The sequence below is a fragment of the Aythya fuligula genome, chromosome 3, assembly GCF_009819795.1.
Source record: "Aythya fuligula isolate bAytFul2 chromosome 3, bAytFul2.pri, whole genome shotgun sequence".
In the NCBI taxonomy this organism is placed as follows: Eukaryota; Metazoa; Chordata; class Aves; order Anseriformes; family Anatidae; genus Aythya; species Aythya fuligula.
Window position 1 is genome coordinate 59,889,094 of NC_045561.1, and position 25,763 is coordinate 59,914,856.

The window sequence follows — 25,763 nt, forward strand, 5'->3', positions numbered from 1 at the left end:
CTTTTTTTTTTTTTTTTTTTTTTCTTCATCAGATTCCTTTAGGTTGTGAGAAGGATGGTGAAAACTCACCTTCAGGGCATGAAGAGATGGGTATTTGGAGAAGAATGGCTGGTATGCACTTACCCTGCAGCCCCTGGGGTCTCCTCCTGCTTGGTACTTCCATCACTGTGCATGGTGGTACTTGATGCCAGGGCTGACGCCTGACATGCTAGTTCCTTGGCCGAGTCCCACGGCTGTGTTTGCTCAGCATATAACTTGGTGGGACCTAGTTCCAGCCCTCTGGGTACTACTATAATATTAGTGTTACTGTACAATAATAATAACACGAGTACATATTTTATGAGCACTCTGCTCTCACTGCTGGAAAAAGCAGCCAATACTGGAAAAGAAACTTGAAGATTTTTGGCTGAAAATCTTCTGGTGAACTTCAAGAGAGACCAGAGGCCAGGTCCTCAGGTGACATAACCTGGCAGCTTAGCCTCGCCTCAATTGATAGGGTTGTGCTGGCTGGCTCATGGCAGATAAAGTTTGGATCTCAATGTATAAGAACTGATGATGATGATTTTTTTTATTTTATTTTTTTTAACTGTAGCAGCCACCACCAGGCAGCCAAGAGATGCTTGAATCAAAAAGGCTGGAGTCTCAACAAGCAAAGTCTGAGGGCATGGGAAAATCGATGCTCTGAGCCTTACTCCACCAAACACTGAGCTCGGCTGGAAGTGCGGACACTGAGGTCCTGGGGTTAGCCTTACATCACTGGAGGTGGGAGCAGACACGTACCCTCTGGCTTCTGCCAGAGCTAAATATAAACCCCTGATGGCTTAAATAAGTCCTGTGGGGAAAAGCAATGGGCTTGAAAGAGAATGGGGGGTGGGAAAGGGAGAGGGGGGGGGGGGGGAGCGAAGGAAGGGATAAACAGCTACAGTACTTTGACATAACAAAATCTGAGAAAGGAGGACCTATATTTGGGCAGCAGTTAAGAGTAAAGCCTGTAGGGGAACTGAAGGTTACATGCCCTTCCTTACAGACATGAGATGCCCAATTACCTTTGGTGAGAATCTTGCACCAGCCTCTGTTAGCTGAGGATAAAGTGCCTTTCAAGCCTGTGAACTCTTCTGGACAGGAATAATTCCATGTGAAGTGCTTGGAAGAGCCAGGCCCAGGTCATTAATACAGATCCCTGAGCACCAGCAAGGCCACTAATTGTGAACAAGTCATTTCCAAAGGTTACGGTCTATTGTGGCCAATGGTCAAGAGCAAGCAAAAGCCTTCCTATTTCTGCAAAGACAGAGCTGAGTAATATAGGCTTTGTTGTTATATATTATAGAAAAAAAATCCATGGGAAAAGTTTTACTTCTTCGCTGTGAAGAAAAAAAAAAGAGAAAAAAAAAAAAAAGGAAAAAGTGGCATACTCTCTTGTATCAAATGAAGTTTGGAATATGAAATGGTTGAATGCTCCACATTATAGAAGTATTCTTCCCCTGTGGAAGATGGGTGCAAGTGTTTGTATTATTTTTATGTCATCCAACTATCTGGCTACATATGTGTGGAATATTTAATGCATACTTTGCAGTAATGCATTTGTTGTGTACTGTTGGATAAAATCACCAATAGAAAAGAGATTTAGTAGGTACCCAGTATAAAACTCAGACTTCTAATTTTCCATCATTGTTTTATCTTAAGCTATAACTAATAACTATAAAAAACATCTGTGTCCCAACTACCCTCAAAGGAGTTTATTAAGCAGATCTTCACATTTTATAAAACTGTTCTGATAGCTTACTTGTTTCACAGGAAGAAAGAGAGAAGAGAAGAAAAGAGAAGAAAAGAGAAGAAAAGAAAAGCTCTCCTGCCAGAATAAATTACTTAGATCATGGATTAAATATGTGTTCAGAAACTGGTAAAGGTGAGGAGTAATACTTTTTCCTTGAAGAAGGTTTTAGGAAACAAACTTTGTTTCCTGATCTGTAGATATTTGTTCTTTGACAACAGTCCTTTAAAAATCTTACTGGAATTCTTCAAATGTGGGCTGGTAGATTCAAGTTTTAAAGGCGTCTAGGAGCTGCAATGGGTTATTTACTGGTTTTCACAAATGAAGAGTATCTATATTATTACAGAAAATGGGATTAGAATAGATATTTTTTTCTCTTTTTCTTTCACTGACACATTATTTTTCTTTTCATGTCATCTCTGTACCTCTCAGAACCAAATAACAGAAGAGAAATGCTAAATACGAGGCTGACCATGACGATCATTCCCAGGAAACTTTGCTTATATATTGAAAACAAAGATGGAACATATAATACCGAAAAAAAACCAAAACATCAACAAAAATAACCCTCCAATATATGAATAGTATGGTAAGATACTTAACATTTTATTGTTGCTTTTATTTTGGATGTATTTTAAATTATAAAATACCTCCATAGTCAGCTTTCAACTGAAAGTTTTTTTTTCTGATTTGATTTAATTTTTCATCCTACAATTATTATTGTCAGATAGATGCAATACTAGTTCTTAGGATTTGTCTGTTACTATTTGTGTTATTTGCATGATTCTGTGTTTTATTGTGACTGAATTGTTCTAAGACTCGTTAAATTTATTATAATATTGAAGACAATTTTATTGTGCTACATTTGTTTCAGGATTCAAATAGAAGATTTCTATGTGCTCGACCCATCCCCCACGTGAAATCAGTAGTCTTAAGCAGTTCCAGAATTTTTTTCTGATAATTTTTTACAGTTGCTGGTCTGAGTAACAAAAAGACTTTGATAAGATACAATGAGATGAATCTTGCAAAGCAAAAGGAATGAGTTTTGCTGATTTTGGTGTAGATATCACAAATGTCATCATGATTGAATGAATCTTATAACAGGAACCAGCTGATTTTATAGACAAAAGTCCTGATCTTCACTTTGATAAATCTCTTCTTATCTGAATGAAGATTGCAGTATTAGACCCACATGGAACTTGGTCATAGGCCAACAATGGGAAAGGGAACAGATTTTTATTTTTATTTTTATTTTTTCTCAGCCAATGTGCTGAGAACAGAGACATTATTTTGTGATTAGAAATCTGACTCTATTGTTGTGCAGATTTATTCTAGCTATTGTCATATAAGAGAGAAAAAGGGCAAGTGAGGTAAAAACCCTTTTCCCTTAATAAGAGTTACTTTTCACCCATACTCACAAGATCCTTACAATCTTGTTTACTCCATAATCCTCCAGCGACCTGTCATATATGAATGGCTGTATGCCTGCATTTGCACAAAGATGGCAGCAATAGTAACATCTGAAATTTCATATCATGCTCCTGTAAACTCCTTGGTGAGGCTGGGGACCTGGCTCAGATGTTGTGATCAAAATGTGCTAGATTATGAAACTTTGTGGTAGGCACTCCGAAAGTATCGTGGTGCCCTCTGTAAAGAGGCGAATACTCAGCTGAAGGATGGCGGGACTTCCACTCCTGCACTTTGTAAGACCCCTCTCAGCCACAGTTGTCTTTCTTCTGCCTCTGCTAGGACTGTGGGTCAAATCCAAAGAAGACAACATGCAATGAACTTTTCTCCTGAGATTTAAGGTCCAACTATGCAGCACTGGACAAAATTGTAAGCTGAGTAGTCTCTGCTATATGGATATCTAAAAGAAATATTTCATTACATTTCTGAGGAAATAGGAGTTTTTCAGTTATTTATCTCCCATGGAAACAAAACTTGGAGCAAATTAAATGCTACATCTATTCCCAAAATTTATGGCTCTAAGTTAAGTGAGCTTTTGATCTGCATTGCAGAAAGCTTTGGTGACAAAAAGCCATCAGATATGCCTACTCCATGACCCTACAGGAATCGCAGTCATTAGTCATGTTGGACCATGAATCATACCGAAGTCATATACATGTAGAAATACCACCAGGTATCTTTACTGACAATACCATCCCATGAGGACTACAAATAGGCATTTAGGTAGTTTATAAAGCTTATGAGTATGGCAGGATTGTTATTGAACTCCCTACCAATAATAAATACATTTGGACTTTAGAAAGCATGCTGCATTCATTAACAGGCAGTTAATTAATAGCAGTGGTGAGTTTGTGGAAACGCTACTGTTGTTTAATAAGCTTTTTGTCTCTGACTCCTATGGTAGCATGTATTAGCAGAGCCAAGATACATCAGATTCAGGTAGCCGGGTATTACACATATTTCTTACTAAATGGCTACTGTTGAAATGGAATCTATCTTCATTAAGCAAGAACACACCTGTTCTTTCAATGCCCGTTGCAGGATTAACATTTACCACTTTTTTTCTGATGTGTGCTGTAAAGAAATATATGCTTTGGTACATATGAGGTCCAAAAGGGTAAAACAAGCTATGGTCTATGGAAAAGCTGGAGAGGGAATTGCATTTAGTACTAGACAACAGAAAAGTCAATCGGGTCAAACTACTCTTCATGTTATTCAAAGGCAGCTGGGTAACCATTTGTACTTTAGTCATGTCCCTTCTCCCTTCCCACTCCTAAAACTTCATTATAACCAAGCCTTTAAGAGCATTCCACCTCCCCACTTGAAAGAACATGCACCTGCATCAGGGTATAGGTTTAACTTTCTATGGGTATTCAACATGGATTCTGAGCTGTCCTCAAGAAAGGACAGGTGCACAAATATGCACATGCAAATACGCTGGGAAGCAGAAGGAAAAATTGTACATCATTATTCATCTCTCTTCTATCTGGACTCATGGAAAGATGACAAGGATTCAGATCTTACAATTTCAATTATTTATTTCTGCTACTTACATACAGTCTAAATTCTAGGTGCTTCCTTCAAACATGTTTTCTTCCTAAAGAAGTTTTTGGCAATTATATTATTTTTATAATTTAATTCTTCTGAAGAATGAATGAAGTTTGAATGTGCAACTTAACTTCTGGATGAGGAATGTTAACAACTTACAGAGTTGTTGGCTGGAGTAATTGTTCTGCTTTTCATGCTTTTTTTGCTTGACTTTCTGCATATTTATATACTTTTTCATGCAAAAGGACAATGGCTTCTAGCTTTCTGTAGATCAACACAAAGCCAGGAATTTTATTTTGCCCTCATATTTGGTGCTGATCTCTCTTTTTCTACAATTTTGTCTCTGTTTAACATGAGAACTTTTACTTATACCACTGTATAAACTAAAAGGTAGTTTTATTTGCAACAAAATTATTAATGGCAGATAAAGGAGAGGGAGGGTGGCAGTTGTGAAGAACAACAAAGGTCCACTAGAAAATCTTTGAACCAAAAGGTGATCTGCATTATCAAAGTCCCTGAGAACTCCGCTTTATGGTTCAATATATATAACAAAATTTATATATATATAAATATCTATCTTCCAGGCTTTTGTGAGTCTCAATGCAACCTTAACAGTAATACAGTTTTATGTTTTAATTTCCTTAAAGGAAAGTCTTCTTTGGAACCCATGAATGTTTCAATGTTTTGGAAATATCTAAATAGCTGTTAAATATCTATAGAGACCTATGATTTTTTTTTTTTTTTTATCCCCTCAGCAATCATTTCATGCATTATTTTGAGAAAAGGGACTATATGTACTGTAAATAATACAGAAAAATACATATCTATGCGTTATCTGATAAGCTGAAATAGTTCTGTCTGTTAGTTAATTATCCAAATACTAAAGAAAAGTTAGGCTAATGATTTCCAGACAGTTGTTATGCCATATCATGTTAAAGCAGCTGTTAACCATATGCACTACTGTAGCTCTGCTTATATTAACCATTATGAAATTTTCCTTGGGGAAAAGTGCTCACGTGCTTGCAGAGAACCTCTTTGCCCTCTTTTAAATGAAATAAGTTGGTTATTCTTAGAGCATGGTGAATAATTTGTAACAAATCATTTGGTGATTTTCTCCTGCTCGTGAATAGAGATTATGTTTTTCCAAAGTCACCATGCACCTAAGGAACTGAAGTCTCACAAGTGGTTTGAGGCATGTCTGTGGCTTGAAATGGAGCAGTAGGGAGCACTGGGAGAGCTCTCTCCAGGACTGGCACCGGTGTAATTGCACCAGTGCAGCGCTGATCTCTGCTGTCTGCATGGCTTTGGGATGCAAGACCACATCTCCTACCAGAACTGCAGTGTTGCACCAGCCTGTCAGCTCATCTGATGGCAACCCTTGATACTACCACACTGCTCTTTTGCACAGGGAGACAGCCTTGTAGTGGGATAGGATTTCATCTGAATTTGAGAGAGAGAGAGACAGAGAGAAAGAGATCTGTGAATTCCTAGGGGCTTATGGTAGCAAATATTATAGTGAAAACCACCAGAGAAACAAAATTTATGGACAGAGGTAGTCTCTTTTATTAGGCTGACTAATATAGTTGGAAAAAACAGACAAGGCTTTGGGTCAAAAACATTTTTACAGGTCCAAGATAGAAGCATATCTTGAGGACAGCTTGTGTGCATGGCAGCTTGTTTTTTTTATGTGCGTGTTTGTTTTTTTTTTTCTTTCCAGTTAGAACAGCTACAGCATGAGAGACATTGTACTTTAATCATAAACATTGATTAACTTTTCTTAAATTATCAAAATGATAAGATGACATACACCCATCACCAGTTTAATGAGTACCTACCATCATTCTCATCAAATTTGCATACTAATTTATCATCTTAAGCTGCCCAAAAGAAGGGTACAGTACCTCTGTTAACTCAGTGCGAACATGAGTTAACATTTTAGGAATATTTGTTTGGGTCTGTTACTTTGTGTCTTAGTTGCATTCACCTTACATGAGCATTCAAACAAATCTTCACAAAAATAAATAAAATTTAAGATGAAAGTAGTTTTATTGAATGATGAACACAGAAATGTTTTGTCTTAAACGTGAGCCTACCCTGGTTACATCATGAAAGATTCACATTTCTTCTCTCTGACTTCCAGTCACACAGCTGGGAAGAAGGCAGTTGTACTGTATTCATACAGAATTACCACCTGTGAGACTTTAATTTTGTTCATTTTGTTCATCGTGGATAAATCCTAGGTGTTGAACTACAAAAAGACATGGATGGATGGATGGATAGATGGATGGATGGATGAATGGATGGATGGATGGGTGGGTGGAAACCAGAGGAGAGCACTGACTGTGATCAAAGGCCTAAAATTATATCTTACAAGTAATGGCTGAAGGAATTCAGATTGTTTTGTCTTCAATAGAATAAAAAGAAATTGTGATAATAGTCTTCACATACATGAGGGTGGCAGCAAGAATGGAAAAAAAAAAATCTTCTGCCCTTTGTGCACAAAAGAAGAAATAATTTAAACTAGGAACACGGCAGAGATGAATTGACTAGATAATTCCTTAGTGTCCTTAAAACATCTCTTTTCTCTGATCTTATGATTGATGACTATGTGATGTTTGCAATAACATGCACAGAAAAGATGTCCTACAATATGCCTTTGCTCTTCTCACCTGAATGCTTGACAGTGTATCAACAAAGGATATTTTTCCTTTCAAAAATTTTTGTCCATGTTTTTCATCTGAGACCTGAATGTCACAATATAGTGATGTTATACTGGCACAACTCAAACACCCCCACAATGATCTGTAACTTATTTCAAAAGTGTATTATCCAGTTTTAATATTAGGGAATCACTGAACAGAATAAGCCCATTGTCTTGGTGAAAAGAAAGGTCCAGAAGACACAAGCTTGCATTATGGCCTAGTAGACATTTCTAAGCACAGATATGTCCCCTCAGCAACCCAGCCACTTGCTTAAATGTCTGTTCCTGCTTCTGACAGATCTGAAAAATCACATTTTGCAAAGAGACCAAACCTGCTCAGACAGTGACAAATAATTTGAAAATAACTGGTCTGACCGGGTGTCCGAATTGTTGACAGAAGGGAAATGCTGGTGTGTGCAACAAGCACAGAAGATGAAAGCCTTTCCCCGGCACTTTTCTTGCACTGAAGCCCTTACTCTGACCTGCGGCCTCACCAAATGACCTGTGAGCAGAGAAAAGGGAGAGTATAAGAAAACAGCTTCTCCTAGGAGGTTTTTTTTTTTTTTTCTGAAGAAATGTTTGCCCCAGATGCTGCAGATATATCTTTTATAGTGCTTGCTATCTGTAAAGAGTTAGTGACGTGGTCTGGAAAACTAGATACTTTTGCTTTTCACATGTGTACTTTTGTTTTTCAGATATGGCAAGACTGTGTTAATATTTATACTGTAAATTTATGAATTTTCTCTTTATTCTCATTTTCTTATCTGAGAAACTGGCCTGGTAGAGCTGTGTGTGGCTCCATCGCACCCCTCTGGAGGCCTTTTCCTCCCTGTCCAGGCACTCCTGGTTCACCCCTGGAGGCAGGACACCACTCCAGGTGGACCTTGGGGCTGGCTCCTTATGGCACTTTAATGTCCTCATATTCTGCCTTGCAAGCATGTCACCAAAGCCACCATGGAGCCCTGGGACTCTAAGACCAAGGATTCTACTTCTGACTCCTCTGCTTTTCTTTCTAGGCAGAAGCCCTGGGCAGCCTGACTCTTGCCTGCAGAAGCTTCTAAGAGAAATATCATCTGGCATGTGAAGTATTGCATATTTTTAAAGGACTGAAAGTACACTAGGACAGTGACTGCTTCTCCCTGAGTATCTAGAATATTGAACACAATGATACTGTTGGATTCATTCAGAGCTCTACCCCAAAAAAATAATTTCCAAGACTGTATCAATATGTACATTGGTCCATTAATCTTTTTTTGTCTCAAAAAGCAGGAGAGTTATTTTGTTTGTTTGTTTGTTTGTTTTTTCAGATGTTTCCTGTGGAGTAAGAGCTTTGTATGGCCAGATTATTTGGAGATACTGCTTTAAATGACTGTGATCCTACAGAACTCTTTTGATACTTTTCTCATATTTTAATACAAAAGAAAGTACATACCAGACCTTTTCATCCTGTTCTCCAAACTCTTTACCAGTGGAATGGCCTACTATGGCTGCAGCTGGAAGAAGTTTTAATTAGCTGCCAATGATGTCATGTCCATGTCTGTGTTAAAGGCACAGGTCTAAGTGTTCCTTTTTATTTAATGTACTGCAGAAATTCCATTTTGGGATAGCATTAAGACACTTCAGAGCCAATCTTGCATTTCTCCCGTAGTTAAGACACTTGGCCTTCAGCCCCCTGACTTCTGACACTACCACAGTTGTGCTATAATCATCCAGAAATACACTGCCTGTTGTGTTTTATTGCTCATGTGAAAACTGTCCAATTCCTTGTCAGTTGACAAGGGAGGAGCGCCGCATTGAAGGATTGCACAGCAGTGTGTCTGGGAGCTACGTTATTTCACACCAGCAGCAACCTTTCAGTGTTTGCGCTGTAGCCTCATAGAGTGTTGGTGCTTTTGCCATACAGCAGAGAGCAAACCCTATTGTAGTCACTCTCTCTGCCAGAGAGACTAACTCATGTTGCCAAATATCTCCCCTCAACACATTTATTGAACATTAAACCAGCAGAATAGCGTTGAATGAAGTCCAGTAATTTTATAGGATATATTTTAGTCACTAGACTTTGAAGACTAGTCCAATGTTAATTATAAAGTTTCTGTGTCTGGATAACATATTGTTAACAGTTATTTTGTAAGTGCTAATGGCAAGATGGAAGATTTCCAATAGTTTTATTGAGGAAGTGGCAATTAAAATGTTGAGCGCTGCAACATACATACAAAATAAAAATAATCCTGCATACACAGCATTTTATGTTTTAAAAAAAAAAGAAAATGGAAAAAAAAAAAAAAAAAAACAGGGATGAAATTTTTCCTTTGAAATAAATGCAACCATTTTATTTCTAAAAAGTTTTGCTTTTGAAAGAAAATAAACATTGATTTACTTGCCAACTTCAAATGTCACGAGCCTTGAACAAGTTTGACATTGTTTAAAAGCACATCGTGAAACTATTAGAAAGCTAAGACAAGTTGCTATGTTATGTTTTTCCACACACAAAGAGCAACAATATGTTCTCAGTTTGAGTAACTTCTCTTAGATTAAGGGAAACAAAACAAGAAAGAACAAAAGTAAAATGTTCACAAGAGCTCATGGAAGTGTCTACACTGGGGACTTTTTAACGCGTGGGTGGGAAGACGTCCTCTGCGAGCACTAACATGGGGTCACCACTGAGGCTCCCATCATGGTGCTAGGTGACGGAATTGCTGTGTACCTACATGAGATCAGGAAAAACAGGACAATCTATGACAATGTACTACTCATCCGTTAGTGGGCTCAACACACATGGTGCTTTACAGAGCAAATGGCTACCACCTGCTCCTGGTGGGACCTGTAATCGAGATGGTTGTCAGAGTTGGTTTTTAGCATGAAGTCAGTCGGTGCAAGGAATGTCATCTGTGCAAGCTGAATGGGAGCCACAGGCTCCAGCCTTTGCAGTGGGATTGTCTGCGACATACCTGTCTTAATCTAAACCTGCTGCAGTGGACAGGTTTTAAGGCCCTTCCCTAATGCTTTTCCAGACAACCCTGTTTCCAGACCGCTTGATGAGGTTGGATTTCACATACTCTTCTGGCCATGTGGATGTGAGCTTGTGGCCCAGGGGAACTGCAAGCTGCCCTGGTCTGTAGGACACATTCCCAGCTCCTGTGGCAGAGCCACAGCAGGTCCCTGACTGGACCCATTGTCCCTGCAAAGACTGCCCTGTTGCGAGGAGAGAGATCACATGTTTTATTTAATATTTTGAAAGATAAATTCATTTGAAGCTAATGTCTGATGAAAACGTTGGGGGCACAAGTGTCAACTTCAGGCATGTGACTGAAGCACAGTATTCTGATGTTCATAGAATCATAGAATCATAGAATCACAGAATGGTGTGGGTTGGAAAGGACCTCAAGGATCATTTAATTCCTATCCCCCTGCCATGATCCCGGAAACCTCCTACCAGACCAGGTTGCCCAAAGCCCCATCCAGCCTGGCCTTGAACACCTCCAGGGATGAGGCATCCACAGCTTCTCTGGGCAGCCTGTGCCAGTGCCTCACCACCCTCTGCATAAGGAAGTTCCTCCATATATCTAATCTAAACCTCCCCTCTTTTAGTTTAAAGCCATTACTCCTTGCCCTATCCCTATATTCCATGATAAAGAGTCCCTCCCCAGCTTCCTGTAGGCCCCCTTTAGGTACTGGATAGGATGCACATGTATTCCTTATATCCTAAGGACATGGAGTGAGGCATCTCCAGAGGACGTCAGCCCATCTGGGCTGTTTTGCCTGCAGGGATGTTCTTGGCTCAGGTGCATCTTATTTCACTTGGGCAAATATGGCCCATCAGTCCAAAGGCTGCTTGTTTGCTTGCTGAGATAAAGCAACAAACCTATGTGATATGAAGGTAGAAGATCTTACTGCACAAGAACTGCAAGAGACATTTCGTTAATGCAAGCAACAAAGAATACAAAGAATGAATGAAGTGAATGAGAATCCAAGACTGAATTCTCCCTGACAGCTGTTTTTACTTCTCCCTTTGTATTTCCAAGAGAAAGAAGAAAAAGCAGGCAATCATGGCACTTCCTATTACTTTTGTTTTGCTTTGCCTCCATTCTTCTTCCTTTGCATGGCTTTCTGTCATAAATGGCAGCAAGGGGTTTTTACCACCCCCAGCACCTACTCACAGTGCATGGTGTGTGACCCCATGGCTGTGTGGCAGAGCACAAGGACTGGATTTCAGGGTTTCTTGCAGTCCCTGGGCAAGCTGCAGCAGAGGGCTTTCAGCTTCCCCTAGAGCTGAAAGCTGTGCTGCATCAATGAGATCTGGAAACACAGAGGAAAGGTGTTAATGTAGGTCTAAAGGAGCCCAATCCATGCTGAACTGCATGGACACGTGGACCTGCAAAAAACACCTCTGTTGCTGCCTTTCTGGGGGAAATGGGAGAATATCACCCCTCCCACAAACACTGCCTGAAAAAGCACTTTTAACACTATTTTTTTGCATCAGATTTTTGAGCATCTTTCAGGCTACTGAGTCCTGAACTGGACAAGGAGAAATGGGAGGAATGACAGCGATGTCCTCATGGAGCACACTTCAGATCACTTTTGTCCTGCAGAAAGGACCAATGAATATTAGCACTTATATGGAATATCCGGTGGTGATAAAATAACATTTTTGAGATATTCAGCTTTAAAACCTGTCACAGAGCTTTTTCTAAATCAATCCAAGCACTGAGAATAACTTAATAAAATATTTATTAGGTGAGGGTTAATAAATAAGTAGAAAGGAAAGGTATGGAAAATAAAAGCGATATACCTGCAAATGGTCTGCTATACTGAGGTGAACTAAACAAGAGCTTGACTGGGACAAGGTGCTGCCTATGAGTTACTTATTTATTAAAAAAGAAAGGAAAAGAAAAAGAAAAAGAAAAAGAAAAAGAAAAAGAAAAAGAAAAAGAAAAATAAAAAGAAAAAGAAAAAGAAAAAGAAAAAGAAATAAAAAAAAAGAAAAAGAAAAAAAGAAAAAAAAAGAAAAAGAAAAAGAAAAAGAAAAAGAAAAAGAAAAAGAAAAAGAAAAAGAAAAAGGAAAAGAAAAAGAAAAAGAAAAAGAAAAAGAAAAAGAAAAAGAAAAAGAAAAAGAAAGAAAAAAAAAGAAAAAGAAAAAAAGAAAAAAAAAGAAAAAGAAAAAGAAAAAGAAAAAGAAAAAGAAAACGAAAACGAAAAAGAAAAAGAAAAAGAAAAAGGAAAAGAAAAAGAAAAAGAAAGAAGGAGCAGGGTATAATGATCCCATGTCAGCTCATGGCAGAGAGTAGCAGTTTCCATCCACTTCTCTGGATCTCCATCTGCTCCTCTAGGGTCTCCGTTAGTTTGGGAGTGGACTCTGGGGTGTCAAGTGTTGGCGTTTGTCCTGCTCGCAACACGTCACAGTCAAACTGCAGCTCAAGATCAACAGGCTTGAGGCAACAGGCTCTGGTCAGGAAACATGGATCTTGGAACACAATGCTGGATGTTTTCTGTGAATGGTTAAATGATTCCTAGCTAATGGGACCTTGGCACTGAGAATTACTGTTATTACGAAGGTTAGGAGCACCTGGAGAGAATGGTGAAAAAATTTCCAGGAAAGGGTACTTCTGGTGTGGCCTCAGTAGTGTTTTAAAGGCACTGTGCTTGAACGCATCCTTACAGTACACTCTGAAAACTGCCAGGACTGAAGTGGTGCATGAAGAGAGACTTCAAGAGGAAAATTCCCTGTTCAGAGATAGATCTCTACGCTGACGATGTCAGCATTTTTCAGTGCAAAAGGTACTGTCAGTAGAGAATCTTCAGAAAAAGCTAGCAGTAATGAGCATTTATTTTCATTATTCCATCACCTAAAAATGTCAGCAGTGCTTTCTATGCCATCTCTTTTTGTCAAGACATATCTACTCTGTACGGAGAGCAGTGAAAACACTTCACACCAAGTAAATGTTCATGCGTGTGACCGTTCATGTCATTATACTTTATTATAACAATTCTCTTCAAAGGTAGCATAAAATATCAAATAGGCTGGTTAGAAAACAGTATGTCATTCCTGATTTGCCTCTGCTCATGGACAAAAGGGTTGTTTTTTTATTATTTTTTTATTTTTTTTTCTTTTCCATTGGACTCCAGCCTAAAATGAAACAGCACTAGAACAGAGGTCAAGAACTTGGAAGAATTCATTCAAGGGGAACCAGGTACAGCTTGACTCAATATCAATATTTCATATGTTCTGAGATTGTGGTTCAAACTACAAGATAGCAGAACACCATTTTTATAGCTTTCCATCTGTGAGAAGTTATTTCTCAAAGCACTCTGTATGAACAATCTAACAGATATTCATTTTTGAGATCATATATTCTGCTAAGTGGGATCTTTTTGATGCACAATCTGGCTGTGATAGTAATTTTAAAACTAGAGAGAGAGCCTTAGAGCCAGATTCATAAAAACAAATGTCTTCCACACAAAGCTATTTTCCATGATGTATTAACTCCTCCTTTCCCAGGCATTTGAAGGAAAATAATGTACTCAATATTATATACTTGTGGAGCAATGGAAGAAAGAATCTGTGCAAGAATCATAAGGAGATGATTGAGCTTTAAGCAAAAAAATACATATACCTTCCTTTTAAAAATATATATATATATTTTTGTTTATTTCAGGACATAAATACAAATACTTGGAGTTTGAGAACAGCCAAAACTCTTTCATGACACTGCAGCAAGAGTGTTTTATATTGGTGTTCTTCTAATTATGATGCAGTTGTAGCATACCACATGCCTGGTATTTAAGGTACTTTGGAAACCAGTTTCACCTATCCAGAATCCAGTGCCAATGTCTCAATAAGCCAGGCAGGATAAATTAATGTTTTTTTGCATGGCCAATAGGGTTACTAGCATGGTAACATCCCATGCCACTGTCTTTGACTCTCCAGTCCAGATGAGCAGAAACCTATTTAGAGCAGGGATTGCTGGTGGTAGTCTTGGTTTCCAATCTGTCACTAGGCTTACCACATGCCTTTGAACATACAGTGAGGTTTCTTAACCCACACTGCCACCACACCCCTGGTTTCATCTTACCATCCTTTTCCTGGGGTAACAAGAAATCACCAAAGAATTTGTAGAAGCCATTTCTTACCCATCTCAGTCAGCAATTTATGTTACCACCAAATGTGATTTTAGAACGATGTGATGTGTGTCTCATGTTAAGCAGAAGAAGATGGGACTTGTGGATAAAACAGCTTTTTCTGGCCTTACCATCCATAGTCCTTTTTAACTACAGCAGCAGAATTATTTGGATAGAATCTGTTGCACTCACTATCACTCTATACTTGGGACATTTCTATGAGGTTTTGGAGCTTGCTGCAGTGACATATGAGCTGACCATGGCTGCTTTGTTCTTGTGTGCATAGATGACTGACCAGGAAATTCTCCCTCCTTCTGTCTCACCAGCCTTGCCTGTTTCAGCTTTGCTTGCTCTAGGTCTGAGTGCTGTAAGTATATTTTAAGGATAAAAGCTGTGAAGTAGCAAGTAAATAGAGGTTAAATGTGATCTTATTAAAGGTGTTGAGAGCTCTGCCACTGTTTCCTGTGCAATGAGGTTCTTAGTTTAAATTGAGACAAATACATTAATGTTTCCTTATATACTTTGTGCCATATTCCTCCCCTCCCCTCCCCTCCCCTCCCCTCCCCTCCCCTCCCCTCCCCTCCCCTTCTCTCTCACAAAGGGTAGCATCCAAGTATAAAGAGAACAGCTTGCATCTACATCTGGGATTTTAGTGAGAGTCTATACCTAGTCAGAGCAGTAGCAGTAGGTCAGACCAAACCATTTAATATCAGGAATACCAAACATTTCTAATGCGTAGGTGTTGACCAGTTCCATGACATACATGTAATGAAACCAATGTTTCTGGAAGAGCCAGATGATTATCCATTGCGTCATGCATTAATCTGCTCTATATTGCATGGATGACATGCTGGAAAGAGTGGTCAGTTTTGCCTCATGCAGTCAGGAGCATGTGGCAACCCCCCTTATGTGGATGTCCCTCTGCTGAAACAGGGTGACTTTGCTTCTTTTTTGGATGAAAAAGAAATCATCAGATTGTTTCAGAAAGACACACTCATCATCTGGGGTGTTTTGTGAAGTTGGAGGTATCTACCAGGAAAGGTTTGCATTTCTTCATTTGGGATTTAAAGAATAATTATATTAATTTAGCAACTAAAAGTGAAGGCTTTTTTATTTTGCTCACAAGGAGGGAAATACCTAGCCCACTTGTTAAAGCCAATTCCAGCTAAGACATTAATCTCTTCATCTGCTCTAAAGCTTTCTTCATGTGTTTATGCAGCCTCTCAATACTTTCCAGAATGAAAGGACAGTGCTTAATGAGTTTCATGCTGTCTTTTACTCTTTTTCTTCCCTTGCTAAAGACATGGGAAGAAAGTGCTACACGTACTTGAATTTCCATACATTGAAATTTTGAATGAGAACAAGTCTTGCGACATGTTCTGAAGGTGTCTGGTCTCTGCTTGACTTTAACCTCCTGCAGTAAACTACTTATACAGCAGGGTTGCTTGGCCATGGAGGTTATTTATTCTACTCTTTTGGGCTCTGAGAGCTGTATTAACCTGGAACAAGACAGTTGTCTTGATAGTTCTTGTGTGGTTTAAACTAAAAGCAAAATAGCAATAAACAAAAGCTGACGGCATATAATACAGCTAATAACAGCTAATAGCAAAAGCAATAGTGAATGAAGTATCAGGTCACGGGAGCAAAGAACCTGTGGTAGCTTATATCATTACAAGAGAGAGCTGTTGTAGCCTTCAGGACCTAGAGGCCCTACATTGTTTTGTTAAACCCCAGATTTGAATGCCAATAGCTGTCACTGTAGGAAAATAAATAAATAAATCACGATATGGAAACACATGAGATCTGTTTGGTGTTTTCTGATGTTGTTTTTCATTTTTCAATCCTTTTCTGTTTGTCTTAAGATTTTTGTTGAGTGGGAGCACAGAGAAGTATCTCAGGAGATGCCTGCTGTATGCAACCATGCTGTAAAAATGGCAGTGGTCTGAATGCAGGGAGGGGTAGTTGAACATGTGCATGACATTAAGCCTTCATCATTCAAAGTGATGAGATCAGCAGAGCTCTTTGGAAGTACAACTCCATCACATGGCACCGCAAGCAGATGCTCTGCTCTCCCTTAAAGACAAAAGATAACCCAGGCTGAGTGGAGGATCGGGTGGCTTAAGGAACAGGCTTCTTCTGAAACAGTCCCAGGAATGGAAACACAATCGGGTGCTAGGGCCTCTCCTCAGCAGAAGGAAAAGAAACATTTTGAAATACATAGGGAGCCCTTTGTTATTTCTGTCTCTCCAGACATCTGGAGGGAATCAGTGCAGGTCATCTTAGATTCAGCTGTGAAACCTGTCATGTAGGTCTCCATCATGGGAATCTTCAGGCCAATGGTGACCTCTTTAGCCAATCCAAGAACAGAAATGAGTCAGGACTCTGTGGCAGCATGGTGAAAGAGGCTTTGTAGATCTCTGTAGAAAAGAACAGAGAGGACAAATGGTGTTTTCCATAAGCATTCAGCTCCAGAGATGTTTGCTCCAGCCTCTGTCTCTCCTTTACTTATTGCAAATGTTGCAGAGGTTTGGAATGGCACTACAAGTGCAATGTGTGGATGCACTGACATTTTCCAATGGGGCATATTAAAAGAAGAAAGAAATTAGAAACTCATATGTGGCTTGTAACTTCAAACATTTAGACAGGGTAAATATATGCAGAGTGCTTAACAATGCTGCACAATGTTTGTTTGAAATATATACTCCCTAATGTACTTCTAACCAGGGGGAGTTCAAACAGCAATCAGCCAAAATGGGATAGGTACACTCTATCAGAATAGATTTTCCTTATAGTTGCCCTCAAAGCAGCATCATTTCTCATACTACTTGAAGCTGATTTAAGTGTTGGATCTGTGCCAATCATTTGTTAAGCCTTCTGTCTTTATTTTATGGCTTATGTAATACAACTGACCAACTCAGGGAAACATCTGTTGCACGCAAAGGCAAAAGGTACTAAGATCCTACCAGTGTTTAGATGGCCACTTTGTTCCTTTTCTGCCATCATTACTTCTGCAAGTGCCCCATATACAGATTAAGCTAATCTGAAATGCTGTTTTGTTCATTTTATATAGCTGGGAATTTATTGCTCATTTAATCTAAATTGATCTTAGTTAGCTAAGTGTGCAATTAAAATCACAGTGTTTGATGTAGATCTGGGTGGCTTATAGCACCAGCCTCTCACTTCTGAACACAGAGTTAAAGTTCAGCCAGAGGTCTTGCTTAATATGAGCTTTCAGGGATTTTAGCATGGTCCCCACTGGAGCGTTATCTGCAACACAAACAGCTATACATCATTTGGCAATCCAGGAAAAGATTTGAGTAGGAGACACCCTATTTTAGCTAATTTTAACATAGCGAAGAGTGTTCTCCCTTTGCACAGCAGTTATTTCTGGCAAGACCTGAAACTGTTAATGAAGACGAGGTGATTGACCATACCATCTAGCCTTCAAAGCATATCAAATTTGGCACAGCTCTTAACAAACCCACAGCATGATCCTTCACCTAAAAGATTATATAGAAAGGTGACTGACCAAATGTCAAGAAGATCTGAATTTTTCACTCAGACATAGTTCTTTGCCTTTCTTTATATATTATATATTTCATTTAACCCAAGGCTGCTTTGTGCTTTCAGTGTCATGTTGTCTAAATATGCCTAATAGGATCCCAGAATAGTCGAGGTTGGATTAGAGGTCCCTGTGGTCTACTGCCCACTCAAGCAGGGCCACCCAGAGCAGGCTGCCCAGGACCACGTCCAGGTGGCTTTTGAAAAGAAGTTGTCAGAAGTGGGATTCGAACCCACGCCTCCAGGGGAGACTGCGACCTGAACACAGCGCCTTAGACCGCTCGGCCATCCTGACTGTGCAATTGTCCTACATGGCAGGCACTGAAATTCCATTAGGGTGTATCAAAATGAGTATCAGAAAGATAAACATTGAAAACTGTGGAAAAAATCCCTGATGTCCAAAAAGATGTTGTTAGGAGAACAAGTTTTTCAAAGACAGAAATTTAAATCAACAACATCTCTTAAACTATAAAAACTCAGGCAGAAAAATTTTCTTCTCCAAAGGCTTTTAAGAAAAATAACTCTGAAGCATTGCACTGTGAGGAACTTCCCCCAGTTTCTGGTTGTGAAGGAAGTTTTTGCTGAGTGAAGTTTAAGAGACTAATTTAAATGGCCTTCAACTTTAATTCTGTGAGTAAAGGTGGGATGAAGATTTTGCTGGGCAATTCTGGCTGCAAGGGAACAAACACAGCTTTCAGCCACATTCAGTCCCTGCACCTCTTTGATAAATATGAGCTATAGACCAGCTTTTTTATTGTACCTCATTTTGTGCTTTAAGCTATCATCAAAATCTTGAGATCCATGAAATCCTGAAGAATTGCAGTGTCTCTTCCCTGAGCACCTGCTGCTGTAAATGTGAAAGCCAATGTCTTCATCCTTCAGCAAAACATTCCCATGCATTCTTCTGTGCTGTTGTCCTTCTTACTTCTTTTCCTCCATCTGTTTAGCCCAAGTCCTTCACCTTTCACCTCTCAGGTCCTTCTAGATATCAGCCTTCTGCTTTATGGCACTTTGTAGCATGCATTGAACAGCCAGCTTTGTTGTAAGCTTTTTATATGGTCTCTTATTTTGATACAGAATCCATCCCACACTTCTTTTGTGTCTTGTGTATCATTCATTAATTGAAATTTAAATTTCATTTAGTTTTCTCATTAGAAGTAGTTCATCTTTTTCTGTTGGCTGTTACCTAATCTCCACAATAAAAATAAAATAAAATATAAAATAAAATAAAACAATAAAACTTTATTTCCCTAAGAACTGGATCTCAGTGTGTTCTTTTCTGTACCCTCTAATTCTAACTACTTGTATTTTCTTATGGAATATACAAACATATTTAACTGAACTGTCTAAGATGTTCATGTGGTGGAATGTTATGCCTACCTACATGTCATTTGCAACATCTACCTGTGCCTGTCACTGGACTGATGCTCCAGAGCAATCATTCCCCCTAAAAGCGTAGACCACTTTCAGAATCCAAGAGAAGTTTAGCTGTCTCAGAGATACTGAGTGGCTTAAAGCATTCCAAACTTTATAGCTAAACAGAAGGGAAATATCTTAATTAACACTTCCACCAAGGCTTACATAAATAGAAATCAGCCTGCAGTGGTTGTGTGCTGTCTGATCCATCAGCACTGGACCTGTCACAGTATGCTGCTACTTATCTAGGAAGACAGGTAGATACGGCAGGGCTGTTGGATGGTGCAGGATGATAGGAAGTTAAGAATGATGGAAAATATATGAAGGGATGAAGGGGCAAATGTTATGGGAAATTGAGTTTGTTTAGCTCTACTCTCATGGAATAAGCTGTTTAATAAAATCTTGCAAAGGGCTACTACTTATTGCTTTGGGCTTCCCTATCTCCTTAATTTTATACAATAGCCTCCCCACTTCTAATCTTCTCCATCTGACTGCTATTTAGTTTTCCTCTCACTTAGTCATATAAAGTCATCTGTGCTAAAAACAGGCATGGATAAAGTTTTGTTTCCTTTTTTATATAAAATAGATGAGAAAAAAAGCCCAGCTTGCAACAGAACCAGACCAGTTTAACAAAGTTGCCCACCCATTCCCAGCCAGCCTGGGGACATTTTATTCAAACAAGGCCTTCCAATATTTCACAAAGCCAATTCCTTGACTGATGAGGTTTTACTAAACCACTAAAGAAAAACCAGATCCCTTCCACCAGTTTACTCATCTCTACCAGTATAAAATTAAATTTTACACATTGAGACATTGAGAAAGAGTGTTGTGTTTTTTTTTTGTTGTTTTTGTTTTTTTTCCTACAGCAAAGATACAGAAGGCACATAGCTGGCAGTAGGCAGTGAGTCTTATACAGAAGTATAATGTAAATTTTCATTATATTAAAGTGAGTGATCAGTAGAAGAGAGCATTTAGAGATAATCTCTGATTTGGATTTGTAGTCAACATATGAAATGAGTTTTTGGTCAGGTGGTCTGTCTACCTTGCAACAGCAAAAGCTGCCTTTTCAGAAGTATGTTGCTTTGCCAGATCAACACATTAGGAAATCCTTTTTGGAGAAAAGTTATAATAAAGGAGAAGGAAACAGAGGCAGGAACACAATCAATATTATTTCACAAAAGATGTAATTGAGCATTGGTAATCATTTGCAAAGAATACGGCAAAAATTTCATAGCAAAGACATCCACTTGGAGCAGAGACTGGAAGTCAGCCAAAGCCCCTAAACTGCCAACGACAAATCATGGTTGCATAAGACATCCCCCAAATCATAGTAGAAACTAAACAGGGGAGTGAGCAGAGCAGATGTTTGGAGGTCATTAACAGGAGCTCAACTTTCCTTGCCTGGTGGCTACCTCTACAGATATCTGATTCCCAGAAATTTCCCTGACCTCCAAACATCTGCTCTCTTCTCCTGTTTTCTTTACATCCATACTATAGAGAGCCTCATGCAGTCATAAACTTTTCAGTCCTTTCTTATAAAATATTTGTACCTCACTCCCCCAAATCATGAAGGAAAGTATTTTACAAGTCTGGACCTACCATCAGTCATGGTGGGACCTTCACATTCATTGTGGTTGATGCTAAACTGAATTACCTGGCTCTTCCTGCAGGCTGAGAGTGTGCACATAAGCTGTTCAAATAAGCTAATGTGGAGTACTTTGTACTTTGATTTGAACTCCTAGAGACTTTCCTTATGGTCTATACTTTGCCATTTTACTGAATTTCTTATCTGCTGCCCTTTGTCAAGTCTTCAGTCTCCATAAGAACTAGATATGCCCTAGACAGCTTTATTACTTTGCAAAACATGGGGGCCAAGCACATATTTCCAACCATGATTGCTACTGCTTTTCCTTCCTCTAATGGTGAAGTATATCTAGCGAAAGTTGTTCTATACAATGAGCTCTGGTATTGCTCAGGAGTCTATTATCTATAGGCATTTAAAAAATTTTCCCATGGGACAATAATAACCAGAGTCATTCTTCCTTTTTGGATGAATACTACTTTATTTGCTCTTTCTTTCTCAAAAATTCCCATACCTCCCAATTTTCCTGGAAATCAAAAATAGATTACATGTGTTACAATAAGCTTCCTTGCTAATCCTCTCAAATCCCTCAAGACACATCTAGCAGATAGCAAGTTTCTTATGTGATAGCATATTCTAAGCATCCCCTGCTTGTTAATAGAAGTTTCTAGTATTATCTAGTTTGCAAAATGTTTAACGAAGTATTTTGTTAATCTGTTTCTCAGACATCTCTTTGTATCCCTGCCATTTTTGAGTCGTTGTTCTCTTCCTCCACTCTGCACACTTACCAGAAAAAGGTGGCTTTTGGATTAAGGATACGATTTTTCAGCACTACAATGAATACGCCTGTGGCTAGAGAAGGGCCAAGTACCCGATCAATGACTGGAATCCATGTGGCAACACTGGCAGTTTGGCATTTAGAAGTGAAGAGGACCTTGAAGTTATTTAACTGCAATGATCACATAGGATACTAACTCAGAGACTGTTGAGACAGCTCAACACTCAGCAGCCAGCCCCAGCCTTTGGGTTATTTTGTGTTTCATTTTTGTTTTTTCCCTTCTCTCTCACTCTGTTGATGTCCCGTGGGGGTTCTCTCTATGGCCACACTTTCTTATGCTCCGTATTCCTTAATACTGCAAGAAATGATCATGTACCTTTTCTTACCATCCCAGTGCTAAAGTCATATCAGACTCCCTCTCTCTATGCCCTACTGCACTTTGCATCTCAGTTCCTTCTCTCATTTCTATTCAGTTCTGTGGATGACCATGCTCAGGTTCAGTCCAGCTGAACTGACTCTGGGGAGGAAAGCTCCTCCTGAAGGAACCTGTTGGGGCCTGGGGAGTTAAAGTTTGCCTCTCCACTCCACCCTGAGGTTCCTGCAGGCAAGTCAGAGTCCATCTCCCCAACAGTGGTCACTTACATAGATGGACATGTGTAGACATCCTCCTGGAGGAGAAACCGTGCTGTGAAGTCAAATCCAATCTGTGTTGAACTCCTTGGCTGCCCTGGACATGGAAGAACCAGGTGTAGTTAGTGCCAGACGCTGCTCTCTCCCACCCACTAGTGAATTAATCCTTTTCTCCCAAGTAGGGGCAAAGTCCAGTCCTCCTGAAGCTGGATTACTGTGGTTTAAGTGTCCCAAACTAAATGTGTTAGTTATATACAGGCTCCATTTGGTATAGAAAGGAGACATCTGCCATCTCTATGACTCAGGGAATAGTTTGGCACCTGCTCCTCCAGTCTACCTCATGAGGAAGCTGTGGACCACAATAAGGTCTCCCCTTAGCCTCATCTTTTCAGGTTGAACAATCCAAGTGACCTCAGCCACTCCTCATATATCTTCCCCTCTAGGCCCTTGGCTACTATCTCAGTAGCCAAGGAAAGGCTGGACCTGGTGTGTAGGGACACAGTTTAGTGGGTGACATTGGTAGTAGGGTGATGGTTGGACCAGATGATCTTGAAGGTCTTTTCCAACCTTAATGTTTCTAAGATTCTAAGTTTGCAAAGGGAAAGAGGAAGCTGTCCCACTTGGTCATCATGGTCTTTTCTGGTCTTGGACTCTGGGAGCTGGTGGGTCTCCCTGTCAATGCCTTTCTTGGTAATTGAGAGCATGAAGAATGGTCTCATAACACATACTTCTTCATTAGAAAGTGAAAAGACAAGTGGAAATGGCCCCAAGTTACACCAGGGGTGGTTTAGGTTAGATATTAGGAGAAATTTCTTTACTGAAAGGGTTGTGAGGCTTTGGAATAGGGTGCCCAGAGAAGTGATTGAGTTGCCATCCCTGGAGGTCTTCAAGAAATGTGTAGATATAGAACTTAGTAGCACAGTTAAGTGGTGAACCTATCAGTACTAGGTTAAAGGTTAGACTAGGTGATCTTAGGTCTTTTCTAACCGGAGTGATTCTCTGATTCTATGATTAAGACAATAATTTGAATGATTTTTATATTTTTGAGCAGCAAACAGCAAAAGACTACCAGACAGGTCATGGTCTAGATGAAACCTGGGAATGCTTTTTTTTTGGTTTTCAATTTCTTCCAAAGAAAGCCTCTCACAGTAGTGACCTTGTCCTGTATCTGTCTTTTTGAATTAGCCTAAGCTAGACAATTGCAGGGCTGCAATAGCATTGAGCCTGGGAAAGGCTTTGGAAAATTGGGTAAATACCCAGTTAGTCCAGGCTGAGTTCAAAGCTAGTGATGTAACAGGATAGGATGGATCTGCACACTGAGGTGGTGTTGCAAACCTTTGGGAAATGCTTAGCTGCACAGTATTGGTCTCCTCTGTACACTTGAATGAGAAAGATATCTCGCTTTCTATTGGATGGATACAGACCAGCGATATTTTGTCTCTTTCTGTTCTTCATGGTACTAGTTTGCCTGCCTGAATTAGTTTGGATATATCTTGCCTAACAGTGTCTCCATAGTACAGGCACATCCTGGCTGATTTTGTCCTCTGCCTGCTGTAATCTTGAAGCCTGAAGTGCATCAGTCTTTAAGCAAGACACATGCAGTTATCTGAATGTCTGGCACGCCCATGAGAACAGAGTCACTGAGTGATTTCTTCTGCATTATGTTTTATGGAAACAAGAAAGTTAAGGTTAAGGCGTGATTAAGAACTGAAGGATACATTTTTTTAATCAAAGGCTGGCACTACCATATGTCCAGTGGTTGGGGTGAGGTTTTTATGGACATGTCCTCTTTATCTATTCTGTGAGTTCAGGAGATCATTTTGTGAAAGGATGGCCTGGCCAAAGTCTTGGGTTTGAATTATTATCTGTAAGGAGAGGAAGAAAAAGGATGGCTGTACTGCAGAGCAGGACATCAGCTGTAGGTGCTGGTGATCTGTGGAAGTCATGGGGAGGGGAAGGCATGCCCCTGAAATGCTCTGAGTTCTGGAGGGGCTGGGGAAACAGGCTAGAGCAACAACTGCATGTGATATGCAGAATTATGAGGCTGGTTGATAAGAGCAGAATTATGAGGCTGGAAGGGGAATGTGGACATTCTCTCATTCTCCTTCAGTCTGTGGACAGCTGTGGAGCATTTCTCCCTCTGGGTAGTACTAGAGAATGCCTTCTGTAGGGGATATGGACACAAACAAAAATACTTTTCCCTCCCTCTGGCATCTACCATGTTCTTCATGTGCATGACAACTGTTGCATCCTCCTAATTATTTTCAGAAATGTAAGTTCATCCAGGTGGGACAACCTTCCCGAAAATGTTGGATGGATAGGTGCAGACTCTGTCAATCTTCAGGAAGCACTGGACATTAAAATTAAAATTTTGATTCTTCAGGTTTACAGGGAAATATACCTTTGTACATAAACTGTAGCTCTTAATTTTTATATCATTTTGACTTACAGTGATATTTTTCTTCTTTAGCCACTGTCATTGTTATTCCTCTCTGTCTCATTCTGATCACTTCTTGCTGATGTCTCTCTACACAACATTCCACATTTTGTCCTCTCATTCAGAGTATCCAGGATCTGATAATTTTTCTGTTGCACAAAAGTCTGCCACATGTCCTTTCTTGTGCATAGACATACAATATCAAGAAATGATCTAGCTTGTTATTGAAGTGGATGATTCCCTCTTGTTAATTTTTCTAACTTATTTCTGATTTAACATTTGTTCAGTAAGTCTTTTTCTGCTAATACAGACCATCATCTTCAAACATTCACTTCAGACAGTCATATCTGATTGCTTTTCTTTACCTCCTAATTTTTATATATGCACCTTTCACTCCTTTTCTGTGTGCAGAAAAGCCTACTTCAGCTTGTCCGCTATATATTCTTGTTCATATGTCTTCGATGGTATCCATCAACTTCAATCCCCTCTAAATTATAGTATTATTTTTATTCCTGCCTCCACAAGATTAAGCCAGAGCAACAAGTAATACTTCCCTCTGATGGTTACATTCTGCATTATTGACGTATGTTGCTTTACTTGCCTGTTCATATTGCAACTAACTCTTCATGCCAAGCACATGATCCTCTCTGGGTAAACAAATAAGCCCAGAATACACAAGGGAACTCAAAGCCCTCATTAAAAAGCTGAAATTGTAGTTTTCAAAAGAATGAAGCAAGCTAATTAAGTCCTGCAAAA

The 25,763-nt window shown here is 39.5% G+C and overlaps 1 long non-coding RNA gene and 1 other non-coding gene across 2 annotated transcripts; one reads left to right on the forward strand and one right to left on the reverse strand.

The window, feature by feature from the left end:
- The first annotated feature begins 600 nt into the window (after window positions 1-600).
- LOC116487834 lies at window positions 601-9,719 on the forward strand. The gene is made up of 4 exons (XR_004253111.1): window positions 601-762; window positions 1,795-1,906; window positions 2,204-2,360; window positions 8,504-9,719. It is a non-coding gene; the product is annotated as an uncharacterized LOC116487834 (long non-coding RNA).
- Window positions 9,720-18,376: 8,657 nt separating this feature from the next.
- Window positions 18,377-18,459, reverse strand: TRNAL-CAG. Its single transcript has one exon. It is a non-coding gene; the product is annotated as a tRNA-Leu (tRNA).
- Between the last annotated feature and the right edge of the window lie 7,304 nt (window positions 18,460-25,763).